At 47.5% G+C, this 14,298-nt stretch overlaps 1 long non-coding RNA gene across 1 annotated transcript; it reads right to left on the bottom strand.

Annotated features, from left to right (window-relative positions):
• Positions 1–552: 552 nt before the first annotated feature.
• On the bottom strand, positions 553–1,896 carry LOC146209791 (uncharacterized). Its single transcript, XR_014703478.1, has 3 exons — positions 1,852–1,896; positions 1,578–1,711; positions 553–598 (listed from the first exon to the last, which is right to left on the bottom strand). It is a non-coding gene; the product is annotated as an uncharacterized LOC146209791 (long non-coding RNA).
• Between the last annotated feature and the right edge of the window lie 12,402 nt (positions 1,897–14,298).

Raw genomic sequence — 14,298 nt, 5'->3', positions numbered from 1 at the left:
GACCTTTCTCGCCGACCAAAAAGTGGCCGGCCGACCTTCGGCACCCGAATGAGGGCCGGCGTCGGGGATTGACACTGACCTAACGTCGGCCGATTTTAGGCAATCGACTACGGCCCGACCTTTTGGCCCGACGTGATCGACCACCTGCCGCACGTGGGCCTGCCGTCTGCCAGCGTTACTGAATGGTCGGCCGCTCGTCTGCCCTAGCATTTTGCTGACGAAAGACCGTATGTCAGCCGGTTGCTTCCCGACGCCGGTTTGTGGCCGGCATCGCCCCTCGTGCAGGTATCATGCCATGCATTTAATATATCGTGGCCCATGCATATATAACGGGGTAGCACATACAAATGCATCAAGAAAAGCAGTAGCTTTTCTGATGCCATGAAGAAACAAAAGCTGCAGTATTTGGTGAAAAATTTATTTGTCAACAGCGTTCAGAAAAAGCTCGCGATTTGCTTTTTAATAAGCGTGGATATATGACTGCGCGTGTGCCACATATGGAAGATGGGCTTGAGGCTTGGTCTCCTTCTTTTGGCAGCCTGTCGATCACGTGATGTCTGCGACTGGTCGGATCTGCGGCAGGTTCCATCTTGGTCAGCTGTATGAAGAAAAGTGTTTTAATTAAATATTTCCTTTTCGCCTAGACTAATAGGTAATCAGGATCCGTGAATCCGCGAGAAAGGCGCGATCACTTTGTTTTGCTGGAGTCATGATGTTGCAATTTGCAACCGTAACGCACTCAAACCTTATCCTCCCGAAGCGCGTTCTTGCATGCTAATGCTGCAATTTAATAATTCTAGCAAAACCAAGTGTCCGCGCTTGTCATAGAGCGCGTATGAGGGATTCCAACGCGGCCGAACAAACAGTTTCCGCGATATTTACATGAAACCTACAATAAGTTTATTCCGTAGAATACAGCTTAATTTTCTCAAACTAGATGGAACTTTTACAGCAAAAGCGACCGGATATTTAACGATAAGTCATCTGATTTATTTTCGTTATTTAACAACCGAGCATTATTTTAAAAATTGTCTCATCAGCCAAGGCGGCTATTTAGACAGCCCAACTCTTAGAAGCTTATAGAACCCGTTGTAAATTTTTTAAGCTTGAAACAAGTTAGCTGAACACCTCATGAGCATGTAAGCACCAGGAAATAATCCGCACGATGAAAATACAACTGCTTGCCCAGAAAGCAAGCGCACAGAGCAAAATCAATGTGAAACGGCTCAGATCTGTGTGCATCACATATATAATTCCAAAATCCACAAAATGAACGCACTGGCTCACTTACCTTGCCAGCATACCGCATCACTCAATCATCAATTTTCACGTATATACATCATTACAGCAACAACAACAAAAAAATAATAATAAACACGGCATAAATCTTGTACTCAGTCCTGGCACGAGCTTGCTTGGCAGTAGCGATGATGCTAGTACAGCTTCTGATCGCTCCTATGGCGAGGGGTGCTGCAATATTTATATCAGTGATAGCATTTGACATTTAACTGGGTTGCATGCGTCCCATCGATGTGAGTCGGATAATCGAATTTTCCGAACAAAATCAGCGCTAATACCTGTCCGGCAAGTGCACCGCCATGAAGAAGCGAAAGACCAGCGTTTTAGTGTAGAGGAGACCAAGGACTTCGGGCTTCGGCGAAACGAGCTTCCACTGTCGAAGCCAGTTTCCAGATCAGCTGATATCGCCTCCCTGCACGATCAGCGCAAGGCGCGCATACCAATTACAAAATATGCATTTACAGTAACAAGATGCGCATAAGTCTCAAAACAATACATAATTAGTTGCAGTACATTATCGTATAGAAGAAAATCAGCGATAATTTGGCTTACCTGGTCGGTATACATGTCAGTGCATACACTTCGATGTGAAGAAGTGAAAGACGGGCGCGTTTTGGGGCAGAGGCAGGAATTTGCTACCCAATTCTTGGCCGATCCCCCTCTGTGGGTATGTGCCATAAGTTATTTGGACAACAACAACAACAACAACCTCGGACTGCAGCGAAAAGAGCTAATTCCACCGCCGCAGCATTGTTTCCAAGTCGGCTCAGCACGTCTTCCTGCGCAATCAGAGCGAAATGCGCACACATCGATTATAAAAAAAAAAAATGTACGTAGTAATAAGATGCGCATATATATACGCGCTCCAAAAACAGTTGCAGTATATTGTCGTATCGAACAAAATATTGCTAATTGGACTTACCTGATCGGTATAGTGAGTGTCCCTCCATATTAAAAGGCGAGCATTTTGGGACAGGAGATACCCAAGGACCCAGACTGCAGCAAAATGAGCCAATTCTGCCACCGCAGCCAGCCGCAGCCTTGTTTCCAAACGGCTCAGCAAGTCTTCCTGCGCGATCAGCGCCCACACCAATTATATATATATATATATATATATATATATATATATATATATATATATATATATATATATATATATATATATATATATATATATATATGAAGAAAGATGCAAGGAGTATATAACAAGACGAACATATGCTCCAAAACAATACATTATTATGTTCAGTATAATATCGAATCTAGCAAAAAGCTCCTCTGATCAAGACCGAAAGATCATGTACTTACGCATGTTTTGGTGAACTTCGGCACGAAGAATCTGTACAGAGCGGCTGCAATCATCAGCTGCATATATGGGCTGTTCTTTTCAAACGCTGACTGCTGCAGGAGGTTGAGACAGATTGAATTTGCGCGAAATAAAAGCGGACGATAAATTAGGCAGTAGGCATCGCGCGCGCCCACACGGACTCACGGAGGCTGGCCGTCGACTGCGTGGCGCCGCGCATCCTAGCTCGCGCGGGATGTTTTTTCCCGCCTTTTGGCCACGCGACCGCAAGAAGGGAGGAGGGGGGGGGGGGGGGGGAGAGAAGCTTCAAAAGCAGGGAGAGTCTCCCTGTGTGCGGTGCATGCAATCCTTTTTTTTTTTTTTTTCGCCGCTATTTCTCTCTGCTTCGGCATTCCTGTCGCCCCCCGCGGTAGGGTGCCTCGATGCCTTTCGCCTCCCCGTGGTTCTTTCCGCTTTGCCGCAGGAAGAAGAGATGGACCGATGGGGGGCAGCGGGTCCCGCTCAGCGAGAAGCAGTTTTCTTTCTTTTTCACGCCCCCCCCCCCCCCCTCCTCGTCGTTCAAGAAGCGTCGAGGTAGTTTCTTTTCTTTTCTTTTCCTTTTTCTACGGCTTCTGTAGAGCCCCCGTCTTGATACCAGCGGCTGTAGTTCTTTGCATGAAAAAAATATGGCTTGGAGTGAATGTATGTAATGTTCTTTTAACCGAATATCTTCCACATAAACCAAATGTGGGGCAGTAGAACTCCTGCAGCTTCATTTAGCCAAAATAGCAAGACCTGGCTACGTATATAGTGTTCAGCAACTTTATCGGAACCGTCTTTTCCAAGACGGTTAAGTTGCAGAACACTGTATATTATGAGTGCTTTTGCAGAGATTACATAGTCCATGCGGATTTATACTTCCCAAAGCAGTACGTGGGTTATTTAGAGTCCCTCGGGCTGTCATATTAATCGCAAACCACATTTCCGTTTTCGCGTTTGGTTTCCATCATAATGCGGCTTCTGCAGCTCGACTAAAGCCCGTGACCTCGAGCTCAAGCTGGTAAATACCGATTGAACCACATAGTAACTGCTGCAAGTTTCTGACAAAAATATATTTTGTCCATTTGTTTTAGGGATGCATGAAAATCAGTAGAAGGTCGCAGGGCAAAATGCACCGGATCCGGATGAAAGCTCATGAAAGCTCACCGCCTCTTTTCTTGACCCCGTACGAAATGTAAACTCACGGAGGCTGCGAAACGAATTTAAGGGCGTTTAGGATTGATAGGTTTCGAGGGCACTGGCAAAAGTAATTGACGGTTAACATATAAACCTTAAAGGCACGTGATCTCTTCGGTTTACCGTGGGTTTGCTTAGGGTTACGTTATAGGTTAACTTTATGATGAGGTTGTTTAAATTCAGAGGTTACCATTTAACCATAAAAAAAAAATGGACAATTACATTCGTAGGTTCATAGCAGTTACCGCGCAAATCTTAGGCACTTTGCTTCAAACAGACAATCAGCGCCTACCAGTTCACAAATTCAAGCATAAGTTCATAACAACTCGCGATCAACTACAGAGTGTACCATACCCGCCGCGGCTCAATTAGCGCGCGGTTAAAGCTTTATTTCAAAATATGTATAAATAACAGTTAATTTCACCTTCTGTTGCGCAATGTATAATTCTATCAGCAGGCTCAAATGATATAGTGTCAATATATATCATGCACGCGGTATAACTCAATGTTGCATAAAAATAGCTGTTTCAATGATACGAATTTTCCACTTTTCTCCTGCTAAGCCGACTGCCTCATGGAACGTAGAGGGGAAACCTGCTGTATTGCAGGAGACTTTACTTTGATATGCACAATGTTATTTAATGATATATTATAGCAGCAGTGAATACGCGGCTGGGGAAAAGGGGATTCGAGGAACTTTATATATATTCTGGCATTTCATACCATATTTCTGCGTGTGAGGCTGACGTTGAAGAATTTAACAATGTAGACCGCCACTGGTGCAGGAGCCGATCGATCCTCGTCATGTTGCGCGGGATTCTCAAAACGCAATCCCTTTGAATTTTCTCAAAAGAACCAAAGGTTACTTCTTGCACAATGCTTGTGTTCGCAGGAAGTATACGTTCGACAGGCGAATCGTCCGGGCGATCGGCTCTTTGCGTGCCTTTCATTTTTATTTGAAAACTATCAGGACCACATTTGTGTTCTGGATAAAGACAGTCGGCCTCGGCATATTGATATATAAGGAATAAAGCTTTCCTAATCCCCGTGTTTTAACTGAGGCGGGCAAATATTTGTCCCAAGCTGTTCCATTTATCCTCATGTCGGCAATATACTCGAGTTTCGTCTATCGAGAGTGCAGCATATATGTATATATGCGAAGCGCTACAGCTCATTTGGTCCAAAAGCCACCTCGCTAACCCGGTTTTCGCTTGAGTATCGTCGGGTTTTGTCTGAAATATTCGGAATGTGGTAGTAAATATGGAGATGCGGTACAGGTTCCCACCGGGATCTGTGACAGATGCTGCGCCTTTACTTTACTATAACCAATTTACAATTAACTGCGGTTGTCCACCGAAATAGAGAGATAGAGAGAAGAATGAGAAGGCGTTGTATCCCGTCGAATGTTAAGGGGAAGCTTGAGCGTCCCCCTAATTTTTATTTCCTTCTTCCAAATATTATTAACTATTCCATCGTACCACTGTGTAAGGTCGTGGAACAATTTACTCTGTGCGACTGCAGACGTGCGTAAGTGCGTGCGTGCGTACGTGCATGCGTCACACACGGCTTCGTGCCGATGTCGGGATAGACTATTAACTCAATAATCTCGGACATCTTGTTCATCCTAAAGTTATAGCTAATTAACGTATGCGCGAAACTTCCGATAAAGCCTAGTGCACACAGGTGCCAACTTTCCCACATCTGTGTTCCTTGATTGTTTATTGATCCAGCCTCCCAATGATACGACCCTGCATGGCTTAGCACGTGTTTTCTTGTGGATTCCTCTTGCAAAGTCAATCTACTTTGATTATATTTTCACTATAGCTAGGTGGTGGCGCCTATCTGGGTTCCGCCTTGTCTTCATTATGCCCTTTGTTGTGCGCTATTGGGTATCCGAGTTAGTGGATCACATAGGTTAAGTTGGGCGGCCTTAACTTTTATACTGGCTTGGAAGTAGAAGGCAGATGTTTGTAGTGCATGGTCAGGGGAAACAGGCGCACGTGTTCGCATAGTTAGAGGAGATGTTTGTAGACGGAGCATGGATAGCCATAGCAGTATCTAATCTCTGCGAAGCGCTCTGCTATTCTGCGCCCCTATACATATGTGCCAAAGGTATGTGAAGTGGGAGAGGCCTGTTGCACCCAATCTCCTGCATGCTGTAAGAGGCTTTCGGTGGCGCACTGAGTGTGGCGTATTCGATCCCCACCAAATTAAGACAGGCTTTACAGCTGGCATATTGATCCGCACTGTATCAACTTTGGTAAGGTCGAGTCTCATACACGTCCTTAAGGAGTGCGTCGCAGCTTAAACATTCCGCTGCCTAGCGCCGTGAGCTTTTTCGTCGCACAGTGGAAGGCCGAGCGAAGCGTTCGAACAACGTGTAGTGAAGTCCGTGGGATTGATCATTTGGCAGAATAGGAACGCGGTCGATCGCATTCTTTCGGTGACCCCGTTGTCTACTGTTCCCCATGCTAGTGCGTCTCACCTAGATATAGCCAGCTGTTAGTTCTTGGAGAGCAAAGCTTTATCCCGAGGTTGTTGACGCGGCACATCCACCTCAGGAAGGTCACTTGTACATCGAAGTGATTTGAACTGGGTTCTTGTCTTGAAAGACGCAAGCCTGCGGCTCACGCGTATATGTGTGAGCACAAAGGATCGAGCAATCGACTGTCTGGAAATTTGTTAGGGGGTCAGAGCTCCCGAGGGAGTCCTGTTGCAGCTGCGCATTATTGATATACAACGTGTGACCAGAAACTCACTGCATTATATATTTCTTGCCGCTACCTTATATGTTCGGTACTGTTTGCTGTTTTACTGAAACATTATTTATTGTCCCAGTGTGCTTTGCTATTTCCATGTTTATCAATAAGATTTCTTTGGTTCCCTGCTATGTACATGGTTGAAGTTCACGCCTATGACGTCATGATCGTTTCTACTCTCTTATCCCGGTACTTTTCAAGCAGAAGTCTTAAGTTTCTGGACCTATGCAGCATTCCTTCCATATGCAGGGCTATTCTACAAGCGATCTCTCGGCTTAGTACGTACGACAGATAATTCGCTTTAATCACTTCCGATACATGTTCACGCCTTAAAACTAAAAGTTCTCCATATTATTAGTCTGCAAGCCACAACAAAAACCCGAAATTGCGGCAGCTGCTTCAGGAAAGAATTCTTTTCAATTAGCTTCTTTTATTGCGCGTACCTCGTGTAGCTCTCAAAAAATATTCTTAATTTTCAATCACTCTGTCTAACATAGGGGTCTCAAACTCATATTGATATGCAGGATGCGTTGAGAAAATATGTCTCTCGCGGACCAGGAGTGGACAGTAACAAGCAAGAAAATATAGAAGCCATAATTCAAAACAATCTGTAAAACAAAAGCGAAATACTAATAAAATAAATAAAAATCAACTGTTTCGTTCCTATGAAACCACACTCCCATTCTTTGAGCAAAAAGGAAAAAGGAACAAAAAAAAAAAACAGAAAAAGCGGAGCATCTTCGATTTTTTGTGTCCAAACGCGCCGGAGGAGCGCGTTACTTCAGGATGGCCTGGCGGAGTTACTGAAAGGATACAGCGGTTGAAAACTACTACAGTCACTTGTCCTGACAGTATATAAATGCGAATGAAAAAGAGGTCTGGTTGTCCAGCGCCTAGTTATTGAAGGTAACAAAGTTGACTGTCTTGTAATTTTAACTAATAACGCGCAACTTTGGAAAACGCGCTTACATTTCCAACATTTCGTTCGCACGTACAGCGTCCTCGCGTGCTCGAGATCGTCTCTTGGTCGCGCTCTACACTTCTGCAATGAACTTGAAAGCACGCACGCACCCACGAGCACAAGCTGCCGAGTCTTCCAAGAACTGTTGACAAGAAGCGGGGGAGGAGAGGGGGGTAGTTTCCGGTGTAGAATCGGACCGCTCGCTGCGAAAATGCGCCCCTCCGACTTCCGAAAAAAAAAAAAAAAGAAAAGAAAAGAGCCGCCCGTCCCACCCCGGCAGGTCGTAAAAGAGGATGAATGGGCCACACGCAAAGAAACAAAACCAAATGACAAGGACGCTGGCCCGTTTTCTCGCGGCTCTTAGCTTTACCAGACTGTTTTGAGAAAAAAAGTATGCGATTAATAACCTGGACAATAATCATTTTCCTTCGCTTTTTTTTTCTTCATGTATTTGATCGTAAGACAACTTTGTTCGAAAAGAGCTCCTTCAAAAATAGTATACAAATACCACAAAACTGCATGCTCTCTTCAAAGTCGGCGTGTATACATCTCTTCTCTCGCCCAGTCAGGAACGCTCGCCACCAACTTTCGAGCTGCGGGGGTGACACAGTTGCACCGCCCTTCCCACCATTTCCCCCCTCTTTTCCGCCCTTCCTTCGAAACGTCCGAACGTGAGGTCGGTTTTGTTTCGTCCGGGTCTCCCTCCCTGTACGCATTTCTCTTCTCCTGCTGCGAAGTAGTGTTTTTAGAATTTGTCTCTTTGCTTGCCTGCCGGAGCGTTCGCCGCGGCCAAGGCTTGCCAGTGCCCTACGCATAATTTCTGCCCCCGTGTGCTTTTTCTCTTCTGTCCGCTGCTTTTATTTTACACAATAGCCTTCTCCTCCCTTACAATGAGAAGTTGCGTCTACTCAAGTGCCCTGCCATATAGCGGACGCATTTCAGTGAGTGATACGGGCTAAATGGGGTGTACGGGAGCTTGTGCGCCAAAATATAACTGATGTTACAGCACCTGCAGCTGCGCTTCGTATTAAGCAAACAGTATAATGACATGATCTACACATGAAATCGCGGTCACCTTGTGGCTTGCTGTTTATCAGAACTCGGTAAATAATTTTACTAACAGCTATAAGGTTCACTAAAAATGTGAGCGACAAGTTAAACAAACAATAGCATTAATTAATGTAACAAAACATTTACACTGAATAGCATGTATCATTTTGTTCCATACTAAGCGCAAATTACATAACATCGCGAAAAACCAAAGCCAAGTAACAGGCAAATTTAAAAAAAAAAAGTAGCAGTCGTGCTCTTCATAACTTTTTTTTTCAATGTACCGCCTCAACAGTCGGGCCAACGCATTGCCGCACTCTTGCCATTAACCTGGCGCCGTGCCCGGCATTTAGTCCGCCCAAAAAGTCGGGCCAAAGGCCGCTGCGAACTACTTGCCGAAATGGCTGGCGGCTACCTCCGGGCCGACCGCTTGCCGTGGTTTACTAGCCGACTAAGTAGGCTGCCGACCATTTTCCGAACGTCGGCCACACGTAAATGGTCGGCCAAGGATGCTTGGGGCGGTGTGAACGCGAAGTCTACTCTTCTCGGCAGAAACCTTGTGAGAAGAAAACTTTTGTCGGTCGACATTTCCTGCCTCTTGTCACACACGTACATAACAGACACATGTACCATGTGTGCGTGTTGAAAAATAAACCAAAAACAAAGCGAAGAAAGCCGCTACCCATTCATGCCGTCTGGGAGACGGCAGCCGCCGGCGCTTTGGGCGCAGCGCATCGTCGGCGCGCGAGCGCTTCTGCTGGCGGCTCTACGGTTGTTTTTTTTTTTTTCCTTTGAAGTAGGAATTCGGAACCCGAACAATATGGCACTTTGAAAGTAAGGACATAAATAAAACAAAAACTAAGCCAGTGTGCAATGCGCAGCACTGGCTTTTCCCCTCGGTGGCAGTGTATGTGGAAGCGGCATGCTAGACCCCCCAGAAGCGACAGCCGAGAGCTGGGCTCCGTTGGTCAATAGAAAGGCTCTTAAAAAAAAAAAAAAAAAAGAAAAACGGGACGAGCAGGCTGTATATGGAGATGTACCCTAAGGCGTCGGGCCTTGCGTGCACGTGCTTTTTCGGCGCTCGGCAGTTCTACCGTAGTTTTTATTTTCTACTCGATGCGTCGAAATAAGTGGTGACGGTTCAGTGCGCGGAAAAACAGCCATAGCTGAGCAAGCTCCACAGCGCGTGCTGTTCGGGGGATTTTGCGTGATCGGGAATGTTGAGACTTGATTTAAGAATAACTGCTTGGTGCGCGGTCAGAAACTTTACGAAGCCAGCACGTGCGTGGAGTGCGCGGGGAACTTCACAGTGCAGAAGGGCCTTCAGAAAATGCGCTAACGAAATGAAAACCGCCTTCTACGAAGTCAGCTTGGAGGTAAGTTTTATTCGGCCCTTTCGGCGTCTTTTCACCACATATGTAATTCATTTTTTTTTATGTAGTTGTTGGCAAACCCACGCAATATGACGGGTGCCAGTTGCATCGGCAAGGCCGGGTGCCACTGTTAACGATGCGACACATCGCTCTCGTATGATTTCCAAGGAAACCGCAAAAAAAAGAAACAACTTGATTTTCGATTGCCTCTCGACGGTTTTTTTTTTTGTACCTATTATGACACCCATAAACACAACAGCAGATCGAGCTGTTAGTTTAAAAGGACGTTTTCTCTTTGCGGGGAGCCATGAACGTGTGTGAAGTCAGCAAGCGCGCACTCCTGCAATGTACTTCGCTCTCCATGTCGTGCTTCTACGTCTTTTACGTCAGGCTAGGCTTCCCAAAAGCGAGCACCGAGAACAGCTGGAAACTATCATTAGGAAGTCGTTAGAAAAAAAAAAAAAAAAAGCTCCCGTTGGGCAGGAAGGCTCCGCGCTCTCTACAACACAGGCTGTGTCCGAAGACCTGCCAGCGCTGGTTACAACAACTTTTAGTAGTTGTTACAACTTTTAGAGCTCGAGTTGGGTCCAGAAGGAAAAAAAAAAAAAAAAAAAGAAGACCCGTTTTATTTGTGTGTATTTTTCGCGTGTTGCGCGCTCGATACAAAGAAGCGATCGCTCGTGCATGCTTGAAAGAAACCTAGCGTCAAGTACTGTACAAAAAAAAAAAAAAAGTGGGAAATGCGCAGCCGAAACGAAAAGCAATGGGTGCGATATGAGATTCGAAATGACTAAGTAAGTACAGGCCCTTGTTTTAGTCGCTGTTTATTTTTTATTCTTACGGGGAACCAAAAAGAAATCGGAACACAGCGTCGGCGCTACCCCCGGTTGCGGATCCAGACAGCCGCCTTTTACAGCGGCGCCTCCCAGACGGCGCCACATGTTCGGCCAAAGCTGCAGCGCACCAGGCCCATACCAGTACACGCCAAATTTTACAGCGCGTACTGAGTAGTGTGCCCCAACCAGCGTGCGACTCCCCGAGTCAGAAGTTTATACCGTTTCCTCCGCTCACGGGCAATCGTCTTATTTTAGCTTCTTGGCGTCTGTACGCCAATGGCCCCATAACAAAACAAATTTCAGTTACATTACTCTCTCGCAGCCGATATCTCCTTCTCTCATCATTCTCTCAGCAAGCGGTACGCTTAGGTCTCCTTCGTGATTGTGGTAGTCTTTCTCGCCGCCCTTGCGCTTATCTTTATTCTTGTTCACATCCGTAGTAGTCGAAGCATCGCACGAGACCACTGAAGTCACTAAATGAGTAAATCACACTCACTGGGATAACAAAACGCGAACGCAGAAGGAACACAGCGACCGCAACATATACGGCGTCAGCTTCTGCGCCGACTCAGTATTAGCTCCCGTCGGCCGCCAGGTGGCGCCACATGTCTCAGCAAACTCCATTGCAGGTTGCCTATTGGAACACAGGTTTTCTGCTTTCTTTTCGCAATCGTTTGAGTTTGCTCTCCTTACGATAGCAGCAATCTTTCTCGTGCCTGCCCTTCCGCGTTTTTCGTTGGCAGCACTGGAATATTAGCTTTCTGCTTTCTTTCTGCAATCGTTTGAGTTCGCTCTCCTTACGACAGCAGCAATCTTTCTCGCGTCTGCCTTTCCGCGTTTTTCGGTGGCAGCACTTGAATACTCTAGTCCTACTTTCTTTCGGCGCGAGCTCTGGCAAGCTAGCGGTCAACGTTCTAGCGGTAACCGGAGCTAGTAGGGCACCAGTGTCGTCTGAGTGGTCAAAGTGCGGTACCGCGTCTGCACCGCGGCCAGCAGCGCATGACTCACTTTCAGTCAATTCCGAACAACAACGGCTGACGTAAGTCGCGTCAGTTCCCGTTCTAGGCATTTGCTCTGGCGGCTCGCCACTCAGTGTGTCATCTCGCTCAGCGCAACGATCAGGCTCTTTCGACAGCTGGGGCGCTTCGGATTGCGTGAGGGCCATATGTGCCACGTCCGCGTTCGCACTGGGGTTGCTTTCGCGAATACAACCTAGCGTGGTATAGGGGCATGAACGATTCTGACTCTGCTCTGGTCGCTCGCTGTCGCCTTCGCAAGTCTCGCTTTCTACAGCGGACGCGCACTCCTCGTCAGTCTGCCCTGGCTGATCACAACTCGCGGGCTGCGCAGTTTCCTTGATCGGCACTTTGCTTTTCTGCGTGCCCTGCTCTACGACACAGCTGATTTCGGAAACCGCAATTTTCCTAGCTCATTTCCATCTCCGGCACACTCTCCACAAGCTTCTGCTTCTGAATAGAGAGGCGGTTCCGTAATTGCCAGTTCCCTACTCTCATTTGATGGAACTGTATCTTCTATAGCTACCTGGGTCGGCGTGCAGTTCACCTCGCTGGACAGCATACCTGCAGATTTCCCGCCGTTGGAGCCGGCGCTAAACTTAGGTTGTGGCTCGACCAAGGTAACATAATACTCTTCAGTTTGAGGCTCGGTCTGCTCACTACTGCGGTCACGTTGCTCGGCCGCTTCCCCAAGCTGTTTCTCACACTCCGGTGCAAGTTCGATTTTGCTCCGAAACTTCCGCACTGTCTAGCCATTCGCTTACAGAGGCTTTCAACTGATACGCCAAATCAAAGTACGTCGTGCTACAATGTTTCGCGCTCTCATATCTTTTCCGAAAATCCTGAGTCGTTATCCGATATCGTATCAGCAATGACTTTTTTAGTGCATCGTAATTTTTCAAGCGGTCGCCAACCAATCGCTTGATTTCTTCCGACGCTTCAGCGAAGAGAAGAGCTACGAACTTCTGCGCCCAACTATCTCGCTCGAAACATTTACTTCTGCAGACATTATCAAAGTCTGCCAGATTCTCGGCCACATCCTCGGCGATGAGGAACGGTGGCGGACCATCTCGCGGTATTAAACCGTTACACTGAATGGCATTGAAAGCGTTAATCTTTTCCACGCTCATTCTAAGTGCTGATATCTCCAGCTGCATCAGTTTCCTTACGCGGGTGTCCTCTTTCTCGTGACGTTCCCTACGTTCACGAATCTCTTTCTCGTGACGTACTCTACGTTCACACTCTTCTTGACGTTCGTCAATGATCTCAAGGCATTCCGAAAGCTCGTCATCTTCAGCTTCCAACGCAAGAATAGCCTTTAACACTTCTGGTTTTCGGAGTTTGACAAATTCAGACCAAACTCCTCTGCAAGCTTCAGCAATTTTGGTTTGCGCGACGACTTCAAATCCAAGCCCATGGCTGTTCCGAGTGCTGCCTTCTCTACTGCCCACTATTGCCTTGCTGCAATTAACCCAGCAACAACGACAACACAATTACCAGCTCTGTTCTCTACTCAACAAAAGCCTGGCAAAACTCAGTAGACGAAATTCCCGCACTCACCAAACCTCGCAGCCAAGAATCCAACGCAGTCGTTCCGCTGCAGGCAACCAGTCATCACACAAGGCTCGTTGCACTGCTCCCGATTTTCCGCTGAGCTGCTTATTGCACGGGTCACGCCTCGGACATATCCGCTCTTCCCACTAGATGTTGCACCTCGGTCAGGCCTGGCTCGTTTCATCGACCACGGTCACGGCTTGGTCGTCCTCGTCCCTCCGCTGTTCACCAGTTGTTGGACGATGGTATCGCCTGTCTCGTCCCTCCGACCACGGTTACGGCTTGGTCGTCCCACCGCTGCCTACCAGTTGTTACGTTTGGGTCGCGTGCGCCTGAGTATCGCACCGCTGCCAGCAGTTATTACATGCGGCGCGCGGCCCCTCGGCAGCGTTGGCCTGGTGGCTCCGTGGCTCGGCGGACGGCATCAACGGTCCCAGCAAAGACGAGGCGTCTTCTAACGAAACAACCTTTACTACAACATCATGAAGGAACGGGAAGCTGACAGAGAAGCTGACCCGGAGAGAATACAGACACTCTCACACAGCTGGTGTCTAGCGTCGTGTCAACGGCGCGTCAAAGTAGTCTCTGTCTCAGCGGAGTCGGCCGCTGCTTTTTATAGGCTTGCCAGTTCACATGGAAAGGGAGAGACCTGCATGTCCCGACACGAGACGATGACTCAATCGCAGGTGGCGCGACCACATCTCCTCCACCTCCTGCAGATGGGCGAGGGCGACGCACTCTCCCTCGAGCTCCGGGCTTGGCCGGCGTTTGCACACACACGCAAGCACACACATTTGGCGCGTGGCAATATCACGCCGAGCCTTGCCCGCGGGAGGAAGCGTTGGGCGGCCGACAGCGCCGAAATGGCCGATCCGCTCTGCCTGTTGCTATGCGGTAGCCGCGTCAGCTGACACACTTGTCGGTGGCGA

This window comes from Amblyomma maculatum, chromosome 1, assembly GCF_055883805.1.
Source record: "Amblyomma maculatum isolate TAMU_Amacu chromosome 1, ASM5588380v1, whole genome shotgun sequence".
Taxonomy (NCBI): Eukaryota; Metazoa; Arthropoda; class Arachnida; order Ixodida; family Ixodidae; genus Amblyomma; species Amblyomma maculatum.
This window is presented reverse-complemented; position numbering and strand designations above follow the sequence as displayed.